This window comes from Rattus norvegicus, chromosome 4 (assembly GCF_021556685.1).
Source record: "Rattus norvegicus strain SHRSP/BbbUtx chromosome 4, alternate assembly SHRSP_T2T, whole genome shotgun sequence".
Lineage (NCBI taxonomy): Eukaryota > Metazoa > Chordata > Mammalia > Rodentia > Muridae > Rattus > Rattus norvegicus.
Window position 1 is genome coordinate 120,467,508 of NC_141537.1, and position 25,203 is coordinate 120,492,710.

A 25,203-nucleotide genomic window follows, 5' to 3' on the forward strand; every position below is an offset into this window, starting at 1 on the left:
CCCAGGTGTCCTCTAGAAGGGTTAATATGCACGACCCCACTAGTGGCCATACTATGTCCCTGTCAGTGCACAGTGTCACTGCACTGAGCGGAATGATGACTCAGGCACTGCATTTATCATGTCCCTTCCGCAGACTGGACACATGCAGAAGGAGCAAGGGCAGCTAGTGGAAAACTGTCTTGGTGAGTTTGAAGCCAGCCTGGTCTACATAGTGAGACCCTGTCCAAAAAACTCAAAACAAAGCAACATCAATACTGCAGCCTGAGGCTCCCTCCTCCCGGAAAACAGGCAAAATCTATTTCCCGCCCGAGCATTAGACTAGTCAAATCAGCCAACATCAAAACACTGAGATGCAAACTCATCCCAGCCACACCAGCCAGACTGAGCAGAACAGCGGGAAGGGGTGGGCAGATTGAAGAGAAACTCTCCATTCACACACACAAGCTCCTCTCATGGTCTGCAGATTCTCTGAGGGATCCTTCCTGTCCCAAGAAAAGGTGGATCCAGAAGCCAAGGGGCTAGAATGTCCCTAGCATGGACATGAATGTTAGCTACATTAATTAATTCCAAGGCTGACATGACAAACAACCTCTGGATTAGTGTAGAACAGCCTCTCTTTCTGTTCCTGTCTGTGTGTGTGTGTGTGTGTGTGTGTGTGTGAGTGTGTGTGTGTGTGTGAGTGTGTGTGTGTGTGTGAGTGTGTGTATGTGTATGTGTGTGTGAGTGTGTGTATGTGTATGTGTGTGAGTGTGTGTGTATGTGTGTGTGAGTGTGTGTGTGTGTGTGTGTGTGTGTGTGTGTATGCACATCCCTGAGGGGCTGAACTTCTGGTGAACACAGTATGTCTGTGCAGGAACCTCTGCTGTCCATGAGACCCCAACTTAACCCTGGGACCTCCACTCAGATTCAAGACACTGACCCACACCCCAGGACAGGCCACCTGAGTCTTTTTTGGGCCCAGACTTTTTGCACTGTGTTCTAACTCTGGAATATTCTCGAGTCTCTGAGGTCACATGTGAGTGACTCACTCTTTGCTGGAACACAGTTTCATTTTACATCCAGCAAGGACAGATTTAACTTCTGGTCCTCAGGGTTAGTGGAGGGTGTGGGTGGGTCACACCCAAGCAGGAAGGCTTTCGAAACTGCCAATGACTTAGAAAGCAACAGTGGCTGTCTACTCTTTTATTGGAACTTATGTCTTTCATGAGACAGGTTTTGTTGGAGTGATGAGGTTTGGGTTAGGGACACAGGCATTTCCAAACCTTTAATCAAAAGCAGAATATGCACGTTATGTGAATGTGAATTTAAAAAAACCGGCATTGAGTGAAACCTACAGGAGGTCATTGTTCTGTCTCAGGTGGCCCCTCAGTGTTAGGTGCCCACAGATTCAAATGCAGTCCTCGGTGCTGATTCCACTCCAGCAGACAGAGCCTTTAACAAACAGGAAAGCTTGGATAAGGAGATGGTTCAGTGGACAGAGTTGCCATGCAAACCTGAGGACTGGAGTCCAGATCCCCAGAACCTACACAGAAGTCCTGTAGGCAGAGACAGGGGATTCCCAGGGCAAGCTGGCTAGCCAGACCAGTGGGAAGCAGCAAACTGCAGGGAGAGAGAGAGAGAGAGAGAAAGAGAGACCGACCAAGGAGAGAGACAGAGAGATGCTGCCTCAATAAACACAGTGGAGAATAACTGAGGAAAGCACTTGAGGCCCACATACAATATTTTTCTAAAATTTACACACTTACTTATAGCACCATGGGAAACATTGCAATATCAATCCACAACTGCCAAGACATATTTCACATACAGGTTACACTTAACTTTGGCTAACAGACTGAGAAGCCATTATTTTAGATATGATTTTAAAACATCCAGCCCCATCTCTCCTCTCCTCACATTTCTGTCACGATTTGGACTGTCTCCATTACCTAAACAGCAGAGGGAACACTTGGGAACACTGACCACATGGCCTTTCTATCTGAACTCACGTTCCTGACAGCCTGGGGAGTCCTCCTCATCTTCCTCATCTCTTAAAACAAAAATTGAGACTTGGTGACACCGTGTAACCTCAGGCCAACAGTCAGCTCATGGCCAGACTTGGATGAAACCCTCACTTTATCCTGTTTGCTCTGTTTGCTAGTTTCTTGTTTTTTATTTGTTTTAGTGAATGGGAGGGGTGTCTCACTTTGGAGCTCAGGCATGCACAGAATTCACTACAGAGTCCACCCAGACCTCAAACTCTGGGCAATTCTGCCTCAGCCTTCTAAGGGCTGGGGTTTCAGGCATGAGCCTCCGAGCCCAGCTTCCTCTGTCCTGTCTGAAATCGATCGGACTGCCACAGTAACAAAAGCTGACTGAGATAAGTCCTATGTTGTATTAAGAAGCAAAGTTAAAAATCTGTATTTGGTCACAGCAAAAAGAGTCAACATGGCCTAGGTGGTTGCCAGAAAAACTGGTTGGTCCCTGCATGTTAGCTCAATCCTTACCTTGTTAAATGCCTTGCCTCAGTTTCCCCAGACATGTTTCAGGACACAGAGAGGGTTATTATAACAGAATCTATAAATGTAACTAGTGGTATTCTCAGGCCTGCCTTTACCATCACAATGCTTCAGACTCTTTCTCTCCCCCTCCCACCCTTTCTCTCAACAGCTCTTTGTAGGGCCTATGGCCTGGAGACCTTTGGGATTCTCATTGGCTGCACCATTTTGGTGGTGGTATTGGTGAGATTTTTAGAAACTTGTTTTGCCTGGGTGGTGGTAGCACATGCCCCTCTAATCCCATTATAGAGACAGATGTATCTATGTGAGTCTGAGGCTAGCCTGGTCTACAGAGGGAGTTCTAGGACAGCCAGGGCTACACGGAGAAACCCTCTCTCAAGGAAACAAACAAAAAAGTGTTCTACCTTTTAACTTGCAGAGAAAGCCGATTCTCCCGTCTCCAGACAGTGGCAAGAAAATCACTTGGAAGGTTCACTTCCAAGACAGACTGGAGTCCCGCTGAGGTGTTCTGTGTCCGCAGTCACTCCGTCAATGTTCTCTGAATGAACATCTGCTCTGTGCACACTTGAACTTCTACCTCTACACTCTTCAGAATAGTGCATTATCACGCATTCCTTATCTGTTCAAGATATATCTATCACTAAAGCAAAAATCCTGAAGGCCATTGAAAGTTACCTCACTACACTTCCTGGTGAGGACTCTCCAACCTTCTCCAGTGTCACCTCCCACCTTCCAGCTGTCCCACAGTAACAAGCCTACTCCTCCACATGTCCTTTCGAGCAAAAGGGAGCTTATTTATAAATGAATATTGATCATTGAGTTGCATTATATGAGATATTTTATCAAGACCATGTTGTTTGTCCCTTGTATCCAGAGACGTAGGTGTGATCATTTACATCCTAGAGAAATTAAGCATGAAGTTCCAGGTCATTTGCATGGGTGGGACAATGTCTTCATTCAGATCCCATGTTCTCTGTGTCATACCATGTCAATATATTAGTATGCATGCATTTAAACTAAGTCTAAAGGCAGATTCCAATTCTAGAAGCTTTCAAAATAATAATGGCATATAAACTTTAAGTTGTTAGGGCTGGAGAGATGGCACAGCAGCTAAGAGATAATATTGCCCTTGCAGAAGACCCAAAGTTGGTTCCCAGCACCCATGTCAGGAGGTTTACAAAAGCCTGTAACTCCAGTGCCAGGGAATCTGACACCGAAGGCCTCCATAGGCATCTGCTTCCACCGGTACAACATGCACACACATAATTAAATTTTTAAAAAAATGAATCTATTTTTTTTCCAGAGCTGAGGACCGAACCCAGGGCCTTGCGCTTGCTAGGCAAGTGCTCTACCACTGAGCTAAATCCCCAACCCATGAATCTATTTTTAAAACCAAAAGCTCTAAATTGACATTCCCTTACTATATCAGATGCTTCTTGGTTTTTTTGTTTGTTTTTGTTGTTTGTTTTTCTTTAGCAAATTGGATGCAAAAGCTAAAACAACTAGAAAAATATTCTTCCCAGATGAAGTGGCTGAGACTGGAGCATACTTAATATGGCAAAAGGCTGGCTGTCAGTCAACAGCAAAAGCTGGTGCCGTGCACATCCAGAGCCACATCTCCGACTGCCACAGTCCTGGTCAGGCTCAGCTATCCAGCCTTTGGGATGCCGCCCGCTGGAGCTGACTCATGGTCGGCAGCATGACTTCTCTACATGAGGCTGCAGGATCCCAACAGGCACATTCTGTGCCCACCTTAGAACAGAGCAGGGCCTAGCATCCTGCGCATGCAAGTGGGAGGTTAGGGCTGAGCCAACCATAATCCGTAAGCACTGGACACAGTATCCACACCCATAGTACTCAGGAGACTGATGCAGGAGGATGGAAAGTTTGATGCAGCTGAGTTATATAACAAGATCTGAGCGCTCGCTCTCTCTCTCTCTCTCTCTCTCTCTCTCTCTCTCTCTCACACACACACACACACACACATACACTCACACACACTCTCACACACACATACACTCTTACACACACATACTCTCTCTCACACACACACATACTCTCTCTCACACACACATGCATCTCTCTCACATACATACATATTCTCTCTCACACACACACTCTCTCACACACACATATACATGCATCTCTCTCTCACACACACACTCTCTCACACACATATACATGCACCTCTCTCTCACACACACACACACTCTCACACACACACATATACATGCATCTCTCACACACACACACTCTCTCTCACACACACATATACATGCATCTCTCTCACACACACACTCTCTCACACACACTCTCACACACACATTCTTTCTCTCTCTCTCACACACACACATTTCTCTCTTTCACACACACACACACATTTCTCTCTCTCACACATACACATGCATCTCTCTCTCACACACACACTCTCTCACACACACTCTCACACACACATTCTTTCTCTCTCTCTCACACACACACACATTTCTCTCTTTCACACACACACACACATTTCTCTCTCACACATACACATGCATCTCTCTCTCACATATACACACATTCTCTCACACACATACACACTCACACAAACACACACACATTCTCTCTTTCACACACACACACATTTCTCTCTCTCATGCACACACACTCGCATGAGCATACACACGCACACAGGCATCCCAGAAGTGCTGCCAGTTCCAGCAACTCACTGGAGAATGATGCCGTCGGTTAGTCTGAATCCAGACTCTGTGGGGTTAGACGCAGTGATTCCACTGGGTGTTTGCCCCGTGTCTGCAGTTTGAAGAGTACCTGGCAGACACCAGCAGGAGACTGAGGAGCACCAGAAATAGCTCTTCTGGGTTTTGCTATGAACAGGAAGCACTAGGAGCTTTCGTGCAAAGCTTCTGACAGGGCAGACAAGAAAATGATACGCATTTCAAGCTCAGTGGTTACTTTATGTATCACGGCTGTGCCCTCCAGGCTTGAAACACAGTTCTCTATGGTTCAGTTAGAACTAACTGGGTTTCCTTATTTCAGATCAAACTGCCAAGCACACTATAGCTGAGGTAATAATGAGAACACCCAAAGGAGACAGGAATACAAGACTGGAGAGAAAGCTCAACATTTAAGAGCATTTGCTCTTGCAAAGGACCCGGCTTCTATTCCCGGCACACACATGGTGGTTCACAACCACCTTTAACTCCAGTTCTGGGAGATCCAACACCTTTTCCTGTTCTCTGTGACCAATGCATACACTCGGTGCCCATCCATACATGCTGGTAAAAAACATTCATGCATGTGAAATACAAGTAAATACATCTTTGTTGTCGTTTTGAGACATGGTCTCACTGTGTACCCCTGGCTGTCCTGGAACTCTATGCAGACCAGGCTAGCCTCCAACTCACAGATATCCTCCTGTCTCTCCTTCCTGAATGCTGGGATCAAAGGCCTGTGCCACCATACCCAGCTAATAAATCTTTTAAAAGGAGAAAACAGGAATAGAAACGGGGGTGGGTGGGTTCCAGAGAAATTAACTTCCTGCCAGGGTTGGATTATTGAGGTACAGAAAACTTTAGGGAGCATCCAACCCTGATTTATGGGTAGTAGACAGCTTCTCCCCCTGCAAATGATGGCAGAGTGCCCCACAGTAGCTCAAAGGTTCTCTGTGCTGACTCACTGTGGGCGGCAAAGGCGGACCCTTCAACCAGAAAGTCTGTGCTATCCTTTTGATGAGAAGCCCAGATCTGAGGGCAGAGAGGGAAGCCATCTAACCTTTAATTTAGTTAAAAATTTCCCATCGTAGCCACTCAGAACAGAATTCTCTTTAAAGCTCATCTCATCTCCCCTCCAAAATAAAGTGGTGGAGTCCTGTGAACCATTTGTTCTTATGATCTTTATAGACATACTTCCTACTTATGGACCAAGGTATGGTCTCTCATGTTTCAGTTTCCTCATGGGCTACATAGAATTAATACTAAGAATTAGTGACACGTAGAGCAATCAAACTATGACCCCAAAACCTTATAATGGTGAACCCATTGTGAACCGGACAACATTTATCTATTCTACCTATTACTATTTGTTCTAGAACAATCTGGTCCCAGGATTGTTCAGAGTGAAATTCACTAGGCGCTTAGTGACTCCACCCAACCCAGAAAGTACCTACTTTACCTCAAGCAAATATCAGAGACAGGAAGTCCTGGCACCAGAGTCTAGTAGTAGTAAAGTCCCCATCATCACCTTAATGCTTTTTCTTTGTCTGTAAGCTAGGAAGCCATGTTGAAAGGAGAGGTTGGAGACCAACCAGAGCTACTCAGGGACAATCATGATTAGATGCAAGATGGCTGCTGTCAGGCCAAGGTAAACCTGCAGGTCATTCTCTCACATAGACTTCCCCAATACATGTCTATAGTCAAGTACTCACAGCTTCCCTGATGAAGATGGGGCTTCGAACTTAACGAGATGAGACGAGTTCTGTAGATAAGGATGACTGCGAAAAGGATGTAAATATAGATACTTAAGACACGGTAACTAGGGGTTGGGGATTTAGCTCAGTGGTAGAGCGCTTGCCTAGGAAGCGCAAGGCCCTGGGTTCGGTCCCCAGCTCCGAAAAAAAGAAAAGAAAAAAAAAAAAAAGAGACACGGTAACTAATTCATCTTATGTGTATTTTACCTCAGCTTTTGTGCATGTGCACATACATGTTCTTTTGGGTGCATGTATGTATGTAGGCATGTGTATACATATGAGTGTGGAGGCTGAAGGTCGACTTTAGAGGTCATTCCTTCTTTTTTTTTTTCTTTTCTTTTTTTCAGAGCTGGGGACCAGAGGCCATTCCTTCTTAAGCATCTTGTCTTTTGAGACAGCATCTCTCACTGGCCTGGAGCTTACCAAGTAGACTGTCCTGTTGCCGCCAAGTTTGCACCACCACGTCCAGCTGTTCTGCCTGGACTCAGAGGACCCAACTTGGGTTCCAGTCACGCTAGCCCTCCATTTCTTTAAAATGTGTCCTTTTAAAAATCCTTTATAAAAATCCCTAATCATGTGTGATCTGTGCATTTTCTGATATGAGTATCATACCTCAATAAAATAGCATCCCTTTTACAGCCGAAGACATGGCCTTAAGCTAGCAATCGCCTCTGGGAATCCATTGTTCTTGCCTTCCACTTATTAACACCCACTCCAAAGAAAACTGACTCAGTGAAATCCAAAAAGCCCATATGGCTTTCCCACAGCATCATGGGTAAAATCGTGTCTCCTCAGTGTAACAGTCACTTAAAGGGAGACTGTCAACAACGAGACTCTTTCATTGGGTTACGTCATGTTTCCTGATCAATTTGGGATGATTTTGGAATCAAAATCCCCAAAGACATGTGGCAGGTCCTCCTTCAGGAAGATGTAAATACAGTGTACTAGGCACGTGAAGGTCTCGTGCAGAAACCCATCTGCACCGGTCCCTAGTTCTTGTCTGTCACCGGGTACTCTCACAATCTATCCACACATGCACCAATCTGGTCATTCCTCACGGATGACAAACCCCAGGCCACCGTGTGCTAAGACCAAGATTCCAAAGCTTACTTGGTGTCTCCTCTCAGCCTAGCAATCATAAGTCTTAGGCTCAAAACAAGGGCACCTCATCAGAGAAAAGTGGGTGCCTGCTCTTTTTTTTTTTTTTTAAGATAGTGTCTCTCTGCATAGTCTGGCTGTCCTAGAACTCACTATGTAGACCAGGCTAACCTCAAACTCACAGAGCTCCACCTGCCTCTGCCTCCTGAGCACTAGGACTAAAAGCCTGTGTCACCATGCCCAGCTTGGATACCTGACTCATTCATGCTCTTCCCCCAAGAGATTAAAATCATCCCATCTTTCGTCACAAAATCCTGGTGAGACAGGAATAGAACAGTTTGAGTGCAAGTAAGAGAGTGGGGAGCAGGAGGTATGGAGAAAGGAGAACCCTGTGAACTCGGGATACAGATGCCAGTCGGCCCATCAGTCATGAGAAGTGACCTGGAGGGTCCTCGGAAATGCTACAACCAGGGCTGTTGAGATCACTAAGCTGGTCAAGACCCTTGCTGCCAAGCCAGGTGACATGAGTCAAAGCCTTAGAATCTGCACGGTGGAGACAGAGAATCGACATGCTAAGCTTGTCCTCTGACCTTCACACGCAATGCGGCATGTCCCCCTCCCCCCCCAAAAAAAATCCAAGAAAATCTAACAAACAATTTTTAAAGTTAAAACTGGAGCTGGAGAGAGAGAGAGAGAGAGAGAGAGAGAGAGAGAGAGAGAGAGAGAGAGAGAGAGAGAGAGAGAGAGAGAGATCAGTAATTAAGAGCATTTGCGGGGTTTGGGATTTGGCTCAGTGGTAGAGCGCTTGCCTAGGAAGCACAAGGCCCTGGGTTCGGTCCCCAGCTCCGAAAAAAAAGAACCAAAAAAAAAAAAAAAAAAAAAAGAGCATTTGCTGCTCTTGCAGAGGCCTGGGTTCAGTCCCCAACACCGACGCAGTGGTTCACAACTGTCCTTGACTCCAATTCTGGAGGATCTGACTCCCTTTTCTGGTCTGCCAAGGTGCAAGTCATACACTTACTACACAGACACACGTGCCGGCAAAACACGCATAAATGTAAACCAAAAATAAATTTTTAAAAAGCCTAGGACTGGTGGAGTGGTCCTGGGGTAGAGCCCTTGCCCACCTGTGTGATGCTCAGGCCATTCCTAACACCACCCCACCAAACAATACAACTGAACTGAACCCAACATTGGCACCACTCACAGCAGCGGGCTACACAGTCAACCTAAGTGTCCATCGGCAGGTGACGGACAGAGAAAGCGGTAAATCTACACCCGGGATGCTTTTTGCCTTTAAAGGCAATGTGGTCCTTTGGCAACAAATCAGAGAAAGGAGCATTGTGCTAAGTGAAATAAGCCAGCAGGAGAAGACCCACAGTGCTGTGGACTGAAAACCAAGGTAACTCAAAACTCAGGGAAAGCGCCCGGCCTGGGGGCTTGCACCTGTCATCTTCCAGAGTCCAGGAAGTGGCAGCAGGAGGGTAGAGAGTTTGAGGGAGGACAATGATGGTTAGTAGAGCTGGGAGTCTGGGAAGGAGAGTTGATGGCCAAAAGGCTCCAGTACGTCTCCGAAGGTAGGAGTCACTGTACGGAACGGTGAATGGGACAAAACACATCTCCTGCTTCAAATTCACTGAGAATAAGTCTTAAACATTGTCACCGCAAAGAAAAGTAAGATGCTTGGGTGATGAATACGCCAAGTGTCTCGATTTAATTACTTACTATATATTCATAAAGTATAGTATCACTTTGCACCCCGGATACATGCAATCATTATTTATCTGTTTTCTTTCTTTCTTTCTTTCTTTCTTTCTTTCTTTCTTTCTTTCTCTCTCTCTCTCTCTCTCTCTCTCTCTTTCTTTCTTTCTTTCTTTCTGGAGGGGGTGGTGTTAGTTGTTGCTGTTGTTGTTTGGTTTTGCTGGGTTTAGTTTTTCAAGAAAGGGTTTCTTTTGTGTATAGTCCTGGCTGTCCTGAAACTCTGTAGATCAGGCTGGCCACAAACTCACAGAAATCATTTGCCTTGCAATCCCGAGAGCTGGGACTAAAGGCGTGTGCCACCCACACCCAGCCTATATTCAGCTTTTAAAGTTGTTCTTTAAAACCATGCATAGTGGCTCAAGCCTCTAATTTCAGTGCTTCATCCTTAGAAAAAGGCATGGCAGTGAGTCTGTAACCCCAGTTCTCCAGTGATGGAGGCAGGAGAATTCCTATAGCTCACTGACCAGTCAGTCTAGCCCAATCAGTGAGGTCCAGGCTCAGTGAGACGGACGGTCTGTAGAAACAAAGTGAGAAGCAGAGAAAGGACACCTCAAGCCCATCTCTGCCCATGGGCTTAGGCACACAGCAGGAGGGAAGGGGTTCTGCCTATGCAGACTTTCTGCTGTCCCTCTGAGCTCCTCTTGATCCAGAGTGGGATACAGGTGTCATGTGGCCTTGTCCTTCTGGCCACAAGAAAAGCAGCCTGGCTCTCTCCACAGATTGAGACAAAAAGTGAGCACAGAGAAATCTCTCTCTGAGGCCTCAGCTCTGCCAGCTGTGTGGGCAGCACCTCTGTCTGCCACACCCTCGCTGGGCCAGAGTAGGGCACTGTACCCAAATCTTTCCAGAATTAAAGCTGACTCTGGCAGAAAGGCACAAAAACAGAACTGTTCAAGCTTCCACTGTGGCTTTCTGATTCATGGAGGGAACTTAGCTTTTCTGGTGAAGCCTCTCCCAGATTTGTATTTGAATCCTCTGTAAGGTGGGGGTAAGGGGGTGGGGTGGGGTGGGGGTGGGGAACTGGAAAGAGCAGGACTGACCCGAGGTAGGGTCAGGCTGAGAGGGACTGAAAGTAGATTGGAAGGTGGAAGTGGAAAAGGAGGAGGACGGCTGACATTAGTCACTGGCCCTGCTCCTACCTCCCAACCTGACAGGGCATTGGGATTGTAAACTTAAAGTCAGAACAGACTTGTTCATTCCCAGGACCCACATGGTGAATGGTGAGAACCGAATCCAGCAAGTTGGCCTATGATCTCTACATGCGTGCCATGAGGTACACACACACACACACACACACACACACACACACACACACACAGGGGGCAGGGGAGATAGTGGCTGTTGCCCATCAAATCATTCCTAGCACTCAGGAGACTGAGGCAGGAGGATTGTAAGTTTGAGGACTATATTGCATGATCTTGTCAATAAACGTTTTTAACTGGTGGAAACTGGGAATTAGAGTAGCTCCCTTGAAAACAGCTCTCCCCTGCTAGGATGCCTTTGGGCTCCCTACTGACTTGACTGATAGTCTCCTCCCCTTGCACTGGGCTCCTTGTAGCCATGAACCACACATGACAACTGATGCATACGGATGGCATACTGAGCAACTGGTGTTATGACTACAGCTACAAGTTTGTTCTGTTTTTATTAACTGATTTAATTCTTATCTTATGTGCATTGGTGTGAGGGTCCTTGCTGTCAGATCCCCTGGAACTAGAATTACAGGCAGTTGTGAGCTGCTATGTAGGTGCTGGGAATTGAACCCAGGTCCTCTGGAAGAGCAGCCAGGGCTCTTAACTTCTGAGCCATCTCCCCAGCCTGCTCATTCTGAGCTGACTTTACTCTTAAAATGCCTTAGTTTCCCCATATGCATTAACTTTGAATTTTAAAATGCCCTAACTTCCTGCTCCTGCAGGGCTGAAGTTCACGTTGACTACTGAGCACAGTGCACCTGCCAGGCAGGGCGTGTCCCTTCTAGTATCCCTGAGCAACCAAGTGGCACCAGCAGCTTTGTTCACTTTGGATATTTTTCTAGGCACTGAGCAATATTTTAATGTTTTCATTTGAATATAGTTCACAGAAAGCACAAGGTACTCATTTTGCGATTTGCATGTGCCATATATACATATACACACATATATACATACATATATACACATATATGCATACATATACACACACATATATACATACATATATACACACACATATATACACACACACACATATATATACATATATATATATATATATATATATATAGAGAGAGAGAGAGAGAGAGAGAGAGAGAGAGAGAGAGAAAGAGAGAGGGAGGGGGATCATGGATCCTGGGAATAAAGGCATGTGCTATCACCACCTTGCCTCGCTGATGTTTAAGAACTTTAAACGGAAGCTTGCTCCCCATGTAGAAATGGTGGTAGCAGAGGCTTCAATGTTGTCACTGTAAAGAGAAAGAGATAGAGTTGACATAGGAGCTCATGAGTTCGCTTGGGCAAATGAAGTTCTAAAAGCCAAAGGCCTTTTAGTTCAAATCACATTCTTCTGGAGAAGATGAACCAGTTTTTTTAAATGAGGTTTCAAATATTAAATGGAAATTTAAAAAAATTGGACAGAGTCTGTGTCTAACTCATTATATTGCCAGGATGACCTTGAACTTCCCATCTGCCACCTCCACCTCCCTCCCAGTCCCAGGGTCACAGGTACACCTAACTACAAACACTTTACATGGGGCTGGGAACCAAGGCCAGGATGCCGTGCACGCTAGGTTCTATCAACTAAGCTTCATACCCAGCTCATAAATAAATTTTTTGGTATTTATTTTAGCTACTACAAAAATTTAAGTATGTTTAAAATATTCTGAGCATTTGAATTGATGGTAAAATTGTAAATGTTATGAAATCCAAATATATATCAAGATTTTCTGCTGACAATACTGAAATTCAATGTGCCATCACACAAAATATTAGCATAGACTGGAAAAGTCATTAACACCTTTACATTACGTGTCAAGATGGTCATGCTGTGGATATACTGGTAAGATATTACATTGACTACGTATTGAGATGGTCATGCTGTGGATATATTGGTAAGATAACTGTTTAGTTTTCTATTTTGTTTTCCATGCTGTGAATTGAATCTGGGCCTTTGCAAAGCCTAAGCCCACACTCAACAAAACAAGGTACATCTCTCACTTCAGTCTTTATTACTTAAGGTAACTGTTCCCACTTCCTTTTACTTTGATTGATTGGTTTGGTGGCATGAAAGTTAAGGCACCTCCTGGGCAGTAACCAGAGCATCGCCTGCAGGATCTCTTCTTTTCACTCTGTGTGTGTGTGTGTGTGTGTGTGTGTGTGTGTGTGTGTGTGTTCCTGTGCATGCATGCATGTGTGTGTGTCTGAGTGTGTGTGTGCCTGTGCATGCATGCATGTGTGTGTTGTGTGTGTTATGAGTGTGTGTGAGTGTGTGTGTGAGTGTGTGTGAGTGTGTGTGTGAGAGTGTGTGTGTGTAAGTGTGTGTGTGTGCCTGTGCATGTGTGTGCCTATGCATGTGCATGCATGCGTGTTTGTTGTGTGTGTTATGAGTGTGTGCCTGTGCATGCGTGTGTGTTATGAGTGTGTGTGAGTGTGTGTGCCTGTGCGTGTACATGCATGCATGTGTGTTATGAGTGTGTATGAGTGTGTGTGTGTATGTGTGTGTGCCTGTGCATGTATGTGTGTTATGAGTGTGTGTGTATGTGCCTGTGCATGCATACATGTGTGTGTATGTGTGTGTTATGAGCATGTGTGTGTGCCTGTGCATGTACATGCATACATGTGTGTTATGAGTGTGTGTGAGTGTGTGAGTGTGTGTGTGTTATGTGTGTGTGCCTGTGCATATGTGTGCCTATGCATGTGCATGCATGCATGTGAGTGTGTGTGTTATGTGTGTGTTATGTGTGTGTGAGTGTGTGTGTGTGTTGTGTGTGTTATGAGTGTGTGAGTGTGTGTGTTATGTGTGTTATGAGTGTGTGTGTGCATGCATGTGTGTGTGTGTGTGTGTGCATGCATGTGTGTGTGCGTGTGTGTGAAGGCCATTCTCAATCTCTTCTCCGTCTCCCATCTTGCTGAACTTGCTGCTCAGACTGACTGGCCAGGAAGACCTCCGAACCCTCCTCTCTGTAGCACAAACGTTCTAAGTACCCGTGGTCTAAGTACCTCTGGCTCTTACGTGGGTGGTGTGGATTCACTCAGGTCATTACATTTACACAGCGAGCATTTTACCCCCTGAGCCATCTTTCCAGCCCCTCTTTACAGTGCCTTTACAATTCACTACAGGACATTCAACCTTGCAAATGTAGCTCATGGCACGACTCTAGACAGGGCTCACCGTTTTCCATAACTGTGACTTGAACAGGGCTGACTGAATGATTGTTACAGTCAGACCTTGTTCCCCAAACCACATATGCACGGTCACTAGCCTTGTAATCCTCACCAAAGCCCCTCGTGTTTTCTTAGTGCCTTCATTCTGCCACTCACTGTTAGAAGGAAGGGAGGGAGAGGGAAAGAGGGAGGGAAGGGGGAGGAGAAAGAAGGGAGGGAGAGGGAGGGAGGGAGAGGGAGGGAGGGAGGGAGAGGGGAAGGAAGGGAGGGGAGGAAGAGAGAGGGAGGGAAGGGGGAGGGGAAAGAAGGGAGGGGAGGGAGGGAGGGAGAGAGGGAGGGAAGAGGGAGGGGAAGGATGGGAGGATAACACACATCGGGAGAGCTTGCCCTTGGAAACTCTGCACCTCAAAGAAACACTTGGAACACTGGGTCAGGATTTGACAGAGCTCACTCCCATTCCACCGGCTGTCTTATGTCGTCCGTTTACTCATGGCAGCCCTTACTGAGCCCTCCAGTGCCGGATACTAAGACACTGAACTGAATCAGCCTTCGGAGCAGGCTGGTTGCTCTCCTTGGAGGGGATGAGTTTTAAAATCAGTTGACTGCTAGGTGGGCACAGAGGTCAGTGTTCTGAAGATGGCAGAGTGGAGAAGCTGAGCCAAGGATGTATCATCCTTGGATGTATGTTTAATCGTGTGCACGTATATCACGGATGTGTGTTTTAGGAGGACGAGGGAGAGGAAGGTAGGAGCTGATCCCTGCTAAGTGTAAGTAGCTGCCATTTGTCCCAGGGCAGTGGGGTATCTGCAGGAAATTTTGGGGTAGGTTGAGGGCGACAGTGACAAACCAAACAGCTTTCTAATCACTGTCACATTGACCCAGCTTAGGAAAGGGCTGGGGTGGCTTGGATGAGAGGTACTAAGGGCTGAGTGAGGATGTAGCAGAGAGAGTAGTTTTGAGAAATAGTAGAGAGCCAGACCAGACGGAAGTCTATCCTAGTTTGGTAGAAAGGGTAAAAGAATCAGGCATGGCACGTGTTTTTTTGCCTGGACATCCGACTGTGGCTCTCACCCATGCATCCTTAGATACACTGAGTTCCAGGTGACATGAGGGTACTTGACTAGACATCCTGTATGCAGAGCTGAGAAGACTGGAGCTGAGGCTCAGTGCTGGATTAATTTCTCAGCACATTAAGACGTCCTGGTCCAACCTCCAGCACCATAAAAAATTAACAAAATCGCAAAACCTTCAGTAAATGCAGGTGATCAACTTAAATGCTAACTCTGAAAAAGACATTCAAATAGCCAAGCATACTTGGAGGGAAGGCTTATGAGCATCACCAGCCATCAGATTACATCAAAACCACAGAGATGTCACCTAACCCCAGAACAGGTTGCTACTATCCAAATGACTAAGGGCAGTCAGTGCAAGCAACATGTGGCAACAGGATCCCTGGACGGTGTTGGTTGGGGATGCAAACCACTATGGAAAACAGTGTGAAAGTTCCTCAGGGAATTCAAAACAGAACTCTGTCTGACCCTCCATACCCACTCCAGGGTCTAACTCAGAGGAAGTGAAATCAGTGTGTGAAAGAGACACCTACTCTCCCAGGTTCACTGCAGCTCTCTTCACACTGTGGAGAAGTGGAAACAACTCAAGCACGAATCAACTGATGGATGGACAGAAAAAAAAAAAAAAAAAACCAACACACACACACACAAACACACACACACACACACACAGAGTGTGTACCATGAGTCACAAAGAGAATGAAAACCTTGTCACTCACAGCTACTTGGATGGAAATGGAGCCACTGAACACACACAGCCATAGAAAGACAAGCACCGCGCTACCTCACTCGTGGGGAATATAAAATTTACAGAAATGGAGAGCAGAATTGGGGTTAGTGTTGGCAAAGGAAAGGAGGGAGTGGAGAGGGATGGATCAGTAGAACTGGTTATAGTTACACAGAATGAGAAGTTCTGGTGTGGATGGTATAACAGGGTGACCACAGATGTTAATAATACATGGTACGTTTCCAAAAGCTAGAAGAAGGTTGGTGTGCAGCTCAGTTGGTAGAATGCTCGCCTGGCATGCACAAGGCCCTGCGTCCAACGCCCACCACTGCTTGCCAATAAAACCAGATGTGGTAGCACATGGCTGTAACCCTACACCAGGGAAGTAAGCACAGGAAGGTCAGCAGTCAAGGTCATCCTTGGCTATACAGTTTAGGGGCAACCTGGGCTACAGGAGACCCTGTCTCAAAAGAAAAAAATCCAAGTCTGAGTGGAAGTCACTGAAAAAAATAAAAAAAATCTTCAAATAGATACACTAAAATTTCCTCTTGGCCCAGGAGATGGCAGCTTAGTGAACGGCAAGTTCCAAGCAGCCTCTATGTTACCGGACACAGCGAACTAGGCACTTGTAGGGATTTATTTATGTTAAGTAATCTAATATCTACTTGTGTCAACACACATCTATAGGCCTTAGAACAACACAACATTCTGAAAGAAGACTGGAAGGAGACTTCCAGTGGTGAGATTAGCAACAAATCCTTTGAGGCCAACAGTTCCTGCTTGGATTTCCTGTTCTCCACATGGCCAGAATTGATTTTCTGTAGTCATCTTTTGCTTCTGGTTTTGTTTTGTTTTTTGTTTTTTAAATCCTCTTGAGTTAGCCAAGAAATAGATACTTTAGTTTTTAAAACCCATGTAATCCCAAAGGGCTTACCGAATTGTATTCTTTCCTCTAGTTTGGTGCCAACTAACCTTTTGGTTTTTTTTTTCACAGATAGGAAGTTTTCCAGGCATGGTGATATATACTTTTAACCCCACCACTCACTCTGTCCTTTACAGCCAGCCACACAAGTAAGCAGCTCTGGTTTTCTGCTCCTAAAGCAAGCCTGAATTGTTCGCACACAGCTCTACACACACTACACACTACATACACATACACACACACACACACACACACACACACACACACACACACACACACACACAGAGCAAATCTAAGAAAAACTCCTAGAATTAAAATTGCTAGAATGCCTTCTAATAAAAATCTGACAAATGCTACCAATTTTCTGAGTAACCCTTCATGTGGCCCTCAGCGCTCTCCAGACACCCTTGCCTGGGATCCAGAGGGTGTTTGGAAACCTCTTGAAACTGTAGAGAATGTTGAGTATGTGTTCACTTTCTCAAGAAAGAACCAGTTTCTTGGGTCACATTCTGGGTGGTGGTGGTGGCGGTGGTGGTGTGGCAGGTATGAAGAATGAGAACCACAGATTTGGCCCTGAATCAAGGCCAGCAGTTTGCTGAAGCTGTTGGTTTCAAGCAGGTTCCTAAATAAATGTCTTTCTATAGTCTGTTGGCCATTTCAGAAATTTAAAAATGCAATGGTCAATTCATTAGTAAGAAACATCTGGCTGGATATGGTACCCAGCTCTGTGATTATAGCACTTGGGAGGGTAAGGCAAGAGAATTGGAAATTTGGGGGTTGGGGATTTAGCTCAGTGGTAGAGCGCTTGCCTAGCCAGCGAGTGAGCTCAAGGCCCTGGGTCGGTCCCCAGCTCCAGAAAAAAAAGAAAAGAAAAAAATAAAAAGAGAATTGGGAATTTGAAACCTGCCTGGGCCTCAGCAGAATCCTGTCTAGGGCAGGTGAAGTGGGGGCAGGGAGCCAAAGAAACAGTCACGTTGTTTGTGACAGCTGTGTAGTGGGGTTCCATAGTTTCTGTATGATACTAATGCTTTACTGATTTAGCTTTGTTCATTAAGTTATATGTTAAATCTGTCACCAAGAAAAAAGGATTACTGTGGGTTCTCTGCCCAGAACATGGAAAAAAAAAGAGAGAGAGAGAGAACCACAGAATCAGTTTTACTTGGGGGAAGAATGTAGTTGATGCCACATTCCTCTAAGAAGAAAGACAACTATTGAATTGATAAGTCCTCACAAGCATCAGAAAGGAGCCCCTGCAGACAGCAACACTAAAACCCTGAAAACAAGTTTGCTCCTCTTCTCCCTGAGAGGAGAGGTAGATGTTGGGCCCTAATATCTGTAAAGGCTGCTCCCTTCTCTATGGGAGGGAGCTCAGGCACAAGTGAACCAGGAGAATGAAGCCCAGCTTAGCCTCTGACAATAATGCCACCTGGTCCCTCTCCAGGGTCCCCTCACACAGAGGAACACATCCTGTGGGCCAGAAAGTGTCTGCTCCCTGGAATCTCATTGTTCAGCTCTGTGTGGCATCTAGGCCTGAGGGTTAGGTGAAGGGTGGGGAGAAACTCAAGGATTTCTACACAGTAACCTGCATTCTGGCCTTTAGTCACCATTATGCCTGTGCTTATGGCGGTGGTAGCATTCACAGATGTTTTATGACAAGCCCAGGAGGTGGTATGACAAATTACTGACCTCAAGCAAGGAAACCTTTCAGTTTAGAAAATGCTCTTCAGAAATGGAGTTTCGGGATCCCACAGCAAAATCACAGCGCAGTTCAAACACAATCAGACACCAGGGAATTCTATACCCCACCAGCCCACAGTGGGCCTCGGAGGCCCTCGGCTTCCAAGGCAGTGAACGGAGTGCATTAGTGCACGGCAGCTTCAATCATGTTAAACAACCACAGAATGCCTTGAGCTGAAGCTCAGCCTGGAAGCGCTGAGCCCTGTAGGCTGCTGAGAGACTAGGGTGACCGTGTAGCTCATATAGAGGTGTCTTGCAAGCATGAGGACTCTCTGGTCCCCAGAAACTGAGTTTTAAAACAGTGAGGTGTGGTAGGTGTGTTTCTGATCTCGCTTCTGAGGAGACAGAGGCAGATCCCTGAGGCTCGCTGGCCGGTCAGCCTGACTTCTGTGGTGGCTCTAGGTCAGAACATCACCTGAGGAACAGTAGCTGAAGTCCCCTGGCTTTCATAGCATGTGTGTGCACATGTGTGCACAGAAAGAGAAAGAGAAAGAGAGAGAAAGACAGACAGAGAGAGAGAGAGAGAGAGAGAGACCGAGACAGAGACAGAGAGAAATGATTTGGAGGAAGAATGTCTGTTATTAATCTGATCACAGAGCAGATATTATAACATGTCAAGGGAAGATCAAGTTTTCACATGCCATTCCGCTTAGCAAATGTTTGTTCGTGAGTTTATAAGGTCTGTTTTCTCACAGTGAGGTCTTGGTGACATCTTCAAGTATGCAGGTCCTGGGATACCAGTCCACCACACTGGATCAGAATCTGGGACAGTGACCCTGCAGAGTGTGAAGGTGCACAAGTAAAAGCAGGACACAGAAGGCTGAGACAGAAGGCTGTCAAACTCCAGGTTAACCTGGGTTACACAGTAAGAACAGCTCAGAATTTTTTTTTTTTTTTAAGAATGGGACAAGAGCCAAGCGGCACACACCTTGAATCCCAGCACTAGGAGGTAGGGGCCTACAGATCTCTGTGAGTTCTAGGTCAATCTGGTTTAGAGAGTGAGTTCCAGGAGAGCCAAGGCTGTTGCATAGTGAGAGACACTGTCTCAGAAACAAACAAGAATGGGGCAAGAACCTAGATAGTATTTAGACCTCCCAGGGGAGCTTGATGAACTCTGAGGTTTGAGGAAGCATTAGGAATCTTGTGTAGCCTTATCAGTACGATTCTGTGGAGCCTTTGCCCAGGCCTTCTCTGCAGTGAGAACTCTCAGCAGCTCCAACCCCTCTCTACGGGTCCCAAAAGCCACTTTTTCAAGTTCAACGAGAAAATATTCAATATCATAAGGAATTAATCATTCCCAAGCCCACATGCCAAGCTCTTTGAGAATTTAAGAGCCACTGATTCACCCCACCACCACCACCACCCCCTCACACTGCAGCTTCCCTTTTCTGGTCAAAAAGCTTCGGGTTTCTGTTGAGATAGGGGACTGCAGTGCAGGGGATTGAACCATTGGCCTTGTGATCTTAGGCAAACAATCTACCAACATTCCCACCCAGGCTCTAGTTGGGGCAACTATATTTCACTTGGCACCTAGCCAAGGAGAGCATTGACGCAGAAAAGGAAAAAACAGATAAGACTCAGTTAAGAAGCCAGGAATCCACTGCTCACTGTGAACCGAGGCCAGAGTCTCAGCTGAACTTGAGCCTCGCCTTACAAGCCCCAACCCACTGGAGGGCCAGCACTTGAAGCCTTGTTTCTTCACCTGTTCCAGGTCACAAGCCCATCTCAGGCTGAGGGGAATTAGAACAATGAGCCTAGGCTGACCACTACTCAAAGACACTATACGGAGTCCATTGAGGTGCCTGTTAAACTTCCTCCATGCTCTAACTGCAAGAGAGCAGTGGGGGCTGGAGAGATGGCTCAGTGGTTAAGAGAACTGACCGCCCTTCCAGAGGTCCTGAGTTCAAATCCCAGCAACCACATGGTGACACCATCTGTATTGGGATCTGATGCCCTCTTCTGGGTTGACCGAAGATAGCTATAGTGTATTCATATAAATAAAGTAAATAAATCTCTGAGAGAGAGAGAGAGAGAGAGAGAGAGAGAGAGAGAGAGAGAGAGAGAACAAACCACTAAGGGCTTGGTTTGGGGAAAATGGCAGCCCCAAACCCAAGCAACACTTTTTGAAAGCTTCCTACTTTAGATTTGAGAGGTTCATCATTTTGGTGACTGGAGATGTATCTCAGGTGGTAGAGTGCTTGCCTCGCCTGCACAAGGCCTCAGGTTGGATCCTCAGCCCTCCGTAAGCTTAGGTATGGTTGTGTATATCTATAATCCCAGCATTCAGGAGCAGAGACAATAGGGTCAGGAGTTCAAGTACAGCCTTGGCTACACTGAAAGTTTGAGGCCAGCCTGGGCTACATGTTAGACCCTATTTCAAAAATCAAAGATAAACTAAAGAATATAATTTGAGGGCTCACCCCCAAATTCTCTGACTGTTTAAATGTGAAACATGGTTTTAATCAAACAATTGGATGAGATTGGCACTTAAGGGAAATCTGCTTATTCACGCTGTAGCTTCCCTCACTCCTTGACATGTGACCCATCTCCAGTGCGCAGATCCTTACCTTGATCTCCCTTGGAGAGGAGCCTGTAACCATGCACGCAAGATCAGGAAAAGAAAGGAATGGCTAGTCACAAACAAAGCAATGTGTCCTGGGATGCAGGGATAGAGGACCAAAAAAGAGGCTCACCCTGTGGGTGCTGTTGGCTGGAGGGAGGACCAAGAGGCTTACCCTGTGAATACTGATGGGTGTCAGGCACAGACTGACCCTGAATGGTACTCTCCAGACTACTTTCACAGAAAAAGAAAATGGTCCCTGACCAAAGCAAAGACTCCAGTAGGAGGAAATCATTGCCTTTGCTGTAATAGCTGTGCGTCTCTAGTACCACTGGGTACTAGAGAAAATCAACAGAAACCTGATCTGACTGGCTTTGGCAAGATAGCCATCACTGAAGTCAGTGGCTCTCAGGTGGCCGTGGTTATCGCTTCCCAATCTAGCTCCCCAAGCTCTCTTGGTTGCTCTTTACAAAAGCATTTAGTTAATGACTTGTGTGTGTATGTGCGTGTGTGTGTGGGTCTGTGAGTGTGTGTGTGTGTGAGTGTGTGGGTCTGTGTGGGTCTGTGTGTGTGTGTCTGTGAGTGTGTGTGTGTGAGTGTGTGGGTAGGTGGGTGTGTTGTGGGTCTGTGAGTGTGTGTGTATGTGGGTCTGTGAGGGTGTATGTCTGTGTGTGTGTATGTGTGTGGGTCTGTGTGTGTGTGTGTGTGGGTCTGTGAGTGTGTGTGTGTGGGTCTGTGAGGGTGTGTGTGTGTATGTGTGTGGGTTTGTGGGTGTGTGTGTGTCTGTGTGTGGGGGGGGTCTGTGAGGGTGTGTGTCTGTGTGTGTGTATGTGTGTGGGTCTGTGGGTCTGTGTGTGGGTCTGTGAGGGTGTGTGTCTGTGTGTGTGTATGTGTGTGGGTCTGTGGGTCTGTGTGTGTGTGTGTCTGTGTGTGTGTATGTGTGTGTGTCTGTGTGTGGGTCTGTGAGGGTGTGTGTCTGTGTGTGGGGGGGGTCTCTGTGTGTGTGTGTGTGTCTGTGTGTCTGTGTGTCTGTGTGTGTGTGTTTGTGTGTGTGTTTTCTCCAAGTCCATAGTAGGTATCAGACACATGGGATCTGGAGCTTCAGGCAGTTGTGAGCCATCTGAAGTGGGTGCTAGGAATTCAAATGCAGTCCTCTGGGAGAGCAGCAAGAGCTCTTAACCACCCAGCCCTCCGGCCCCTACCTACCCTTATGTTGGTTTTGGGTTTTGTTGGTTCGTTCTTTCTTTTTTTGAAGGCCGGATTTCATGCAGTCCAGACTAGCCTCCAATATTACCCTGAACTACCAATTGCCCTGAAGAACTGGGATCCTATTCCTTTTAAATCTAAACAGGAAGCTTTCAGAAGGGTGTTGCTTGGGTTTGGTTGTCATTTTCCTCAAACTTTCCTCAAAAGCAAAGGTACACCTGGTTTATTTGGAGCCAAGGATAAAATGCAAGGCTTCTGGTATGCTAGGGGCACGCTGTCCAACTGAAGTATATGCCTGGTCCTCCTCATTCTTCTTTCCTCTGTTCCCTAGGGATTCACAGCCATTTGTAGAGTTACTTCCTGCCTAAGAAAGCAGGGTGTCTGGGAATGATGGGCAGCGGGATAGATAACAACCAGCCATCCTATCTACCCTTCCACCATCAGCTAAAGTGCCCAGTCTTTTTTTTTTTTTTTTTTTTTTTTTTTTTGGTTCTTTTTTTCGGAGCTGGGGACCGAACCCAGGGCCTTGCGCTTCCTAGGTAAGCGCTCTACCACTGAGCTAAATCCCCAGCCCCAAGTGCCCAGTCTTAACGAAAGGCGCAGTTGCTCAGGGCCCAGAGTGCTCCTCCATTCATACACTTGGGGTGCACACTGAGCCAGGAGAGTGTTAAGCTGCCAATTGTTTTAGGCACCGAAGTCCCCGAAGTCCCCGACTGGTCAAGGCACTGAGGACTGAGTTAGAAATTAGACACAGGCAGACACAGAATGAAAAACTTAAGAATAAGATGATTCCTGGGTGCCAGGCACTGCGCCAAGACCATTTGCTACAACCGTTTGCTACAAGAGGGGCGAGGAAGGACCTAAGAATAAGAGAAAGCAAACTTACTTGCAAAAAGAAAAGATAGCACAAGTCGTGCTGGAGTGAGCTTCAGAGAATGTTAACTCAGTGGCTTATCCTCAGTGTGGAGTCCCGGGGGCTTTGACTCAGCAAAGGACTGCAGGAGTGCTGTGCACGGTGCGGTGCGGCACTGCCTGTTCCTTCCCACATTTCCCAGGTGGCTGCTTCGGCCCGGACCTCACGTTTCCAGGGCGCGGCGCCAAGTGGCCCACAGAACCGCCTCTGGTCGCGGCACCTGGTCCCTGAGTCCAAGATCCCTAGCCACAGCTTAGGACACCCGGCGGGAGCCCAAGATTTCCAAGCCTGAGCCCAGGACCGGCAGCCCAGCCCAACATCCACGGGTTAAGTTCAGGTTTCCAGGCCCCAGCCTAGGAGCTGTAGCCGAGCCCAGGATTCCCCAAGTAAAGTCTAGATCTCTAGGTCGGAGCCTAGGACACCCGCCTGGAATCTAAGACCCACACCCAGAGCCCAGAGCCCAGAGCTCGCAGCGGAGGTTTGGACCACTGCCTAAGCCCCTTACCTCTCCTGCGGAGACAGGCTGAGTCTACGACTGCGACCACACCCTCGTCCCGGCCAATAGGACCCGCCCCGTCTCGGGGTGGAGACTGAGCCCAAGTTCCTGGTTGTCCCTTTGCCCACGGGAAAGTCCCTCCCAAGCGAAGCGCAGCTGGAGGGGCAGGGGAATCGCCTCTCCGGCACCAGGAGACGCCTGAGGCAGATCACGCATTCGGCCTTCCACCCCACTAAGGACAGCGACCCCACAAAGGACCCTGAGACTGCACCGCCAAACCCCACTCAAGATTGACCCTTTTACAACCAAACTCCACTGTGGTTCTCGATCCCAAGGTCACGGGCTCAGGTCCTGCAGGGATCGCACATCGCACTCGGGGGCTCCAGCCAGGCGCCCAGGCCAGTCTAGAGTGTACTGGAAAAGCAGAACATGACATCCGAGGGTACATTTCATGTCCTTTTTTCACATTACCACATACGTTCCAGAAAATTCTTGGTAGTTCCATGCCTCCCTTAGAGAAGACAGATGCAATCCCCAGAGTCAGGGGAAGGGTTCCGAGAGACAGTTACAGGTCACCTTTGGGAAATGGGGTTAGGAACAACTCCCAGTTTCCCATTGAACTTCCCATTGAAGCATTGCTTGGTTGCTCGCCAGCCTGGTTCTGGCTGCTTGCTGGACACATGCGTCTCGCGGCAAGTACAATGACCGCTTGATGAGCAGAGGCAGGTGCAGGCAACAGAGGCTCTACAGGCAACCTCCAATTTCACTTAACAAAGAATGGGTCGCTGTGGGCAATGTTGGCTCTCCAGCCAACCAAAACCTATGTGGTCATTATTTTAAATTATATCAGTAACTGTAGCTAGAGGAGGTGGGTTACTGTGTGGTTAATAGCTGGAGGATCAGGAGGAGGAAGGCTGATCTAGACTTGTACCTATCCTTTCATGGTTGGAAGCCTAAATGTTTCTAAGCTACCACAAGGGGAGGAGACAAAATTAATCAAGGTAAAAGAAAGGACAAAATAACGACACTTTATTTCTGAAGATTGGAGACTGTTGCCTCCTTTTAAAAATAATTGGGTGCAGGAGAGGCAGAGTGGATAAGGGTTAGTGTCTAGCAATTGCAGTTAGCCTACAGCTAAGCTGATTTACATAGCAAGTGCAACCAGGCCACAGGCAACATATATGTATATATACTGTATATGTATGCAATTTATTTATTTCATGTGTATGGATTTGTCTTCATGTATGTCTGCATGCCAGCATAGGATCCCTTGACTGCTAAGAATTGAAGGCCCATCTTTTGGGAGAAGTCAGTGCCCAACCATCTCTCTAGTCCCCAACTGAGTCCTTTATGGGACACAAGAGGCCAGGACTCCATCTGGCCCAGGCTCATACG

The 25,203-nt window shown here is 46.8% G+C and overlaps 1 protein-coding gene and 1 non-coding gene across 10 annotated transcripts in view; one reads left to right on the plus strand and one right to left on the minus strand.

Moving 5' to 3' along the window:
• Anxa4 (annexin A4) overlaps positions 1–23,864 on the minus strand; it is a 57,469-nt gene extending 33,605 nt beyond the window's left edge. For 2 of the 9 annotated variants that reach the window (XR_015685844.1, XM_087659386.1), the window contains exons 1-2: positions 23,818–23,845; positions 6,922–6,987 (exon numbers count right to left, since the gene is read on the minus strand). The gene's annotated coding sequence lies outside the window, so the exon portion shown is untranslated. 9 annotated transcript variants of the gene reach the window in all.
• Positions 17,464–17,600, plus strand: LOC120102638 (small nucleolar RNA SNORA2/SNORA34 family). The gene has a single exon (XR_015687335.1). It is a non-coding gene; the product is annotated as a small nucleolar RNA SNORA2/SNORA34 family (small nucleolar RNA).
• Positions 23,865–25,203: the final 1,339 nt, after the last annotated feature.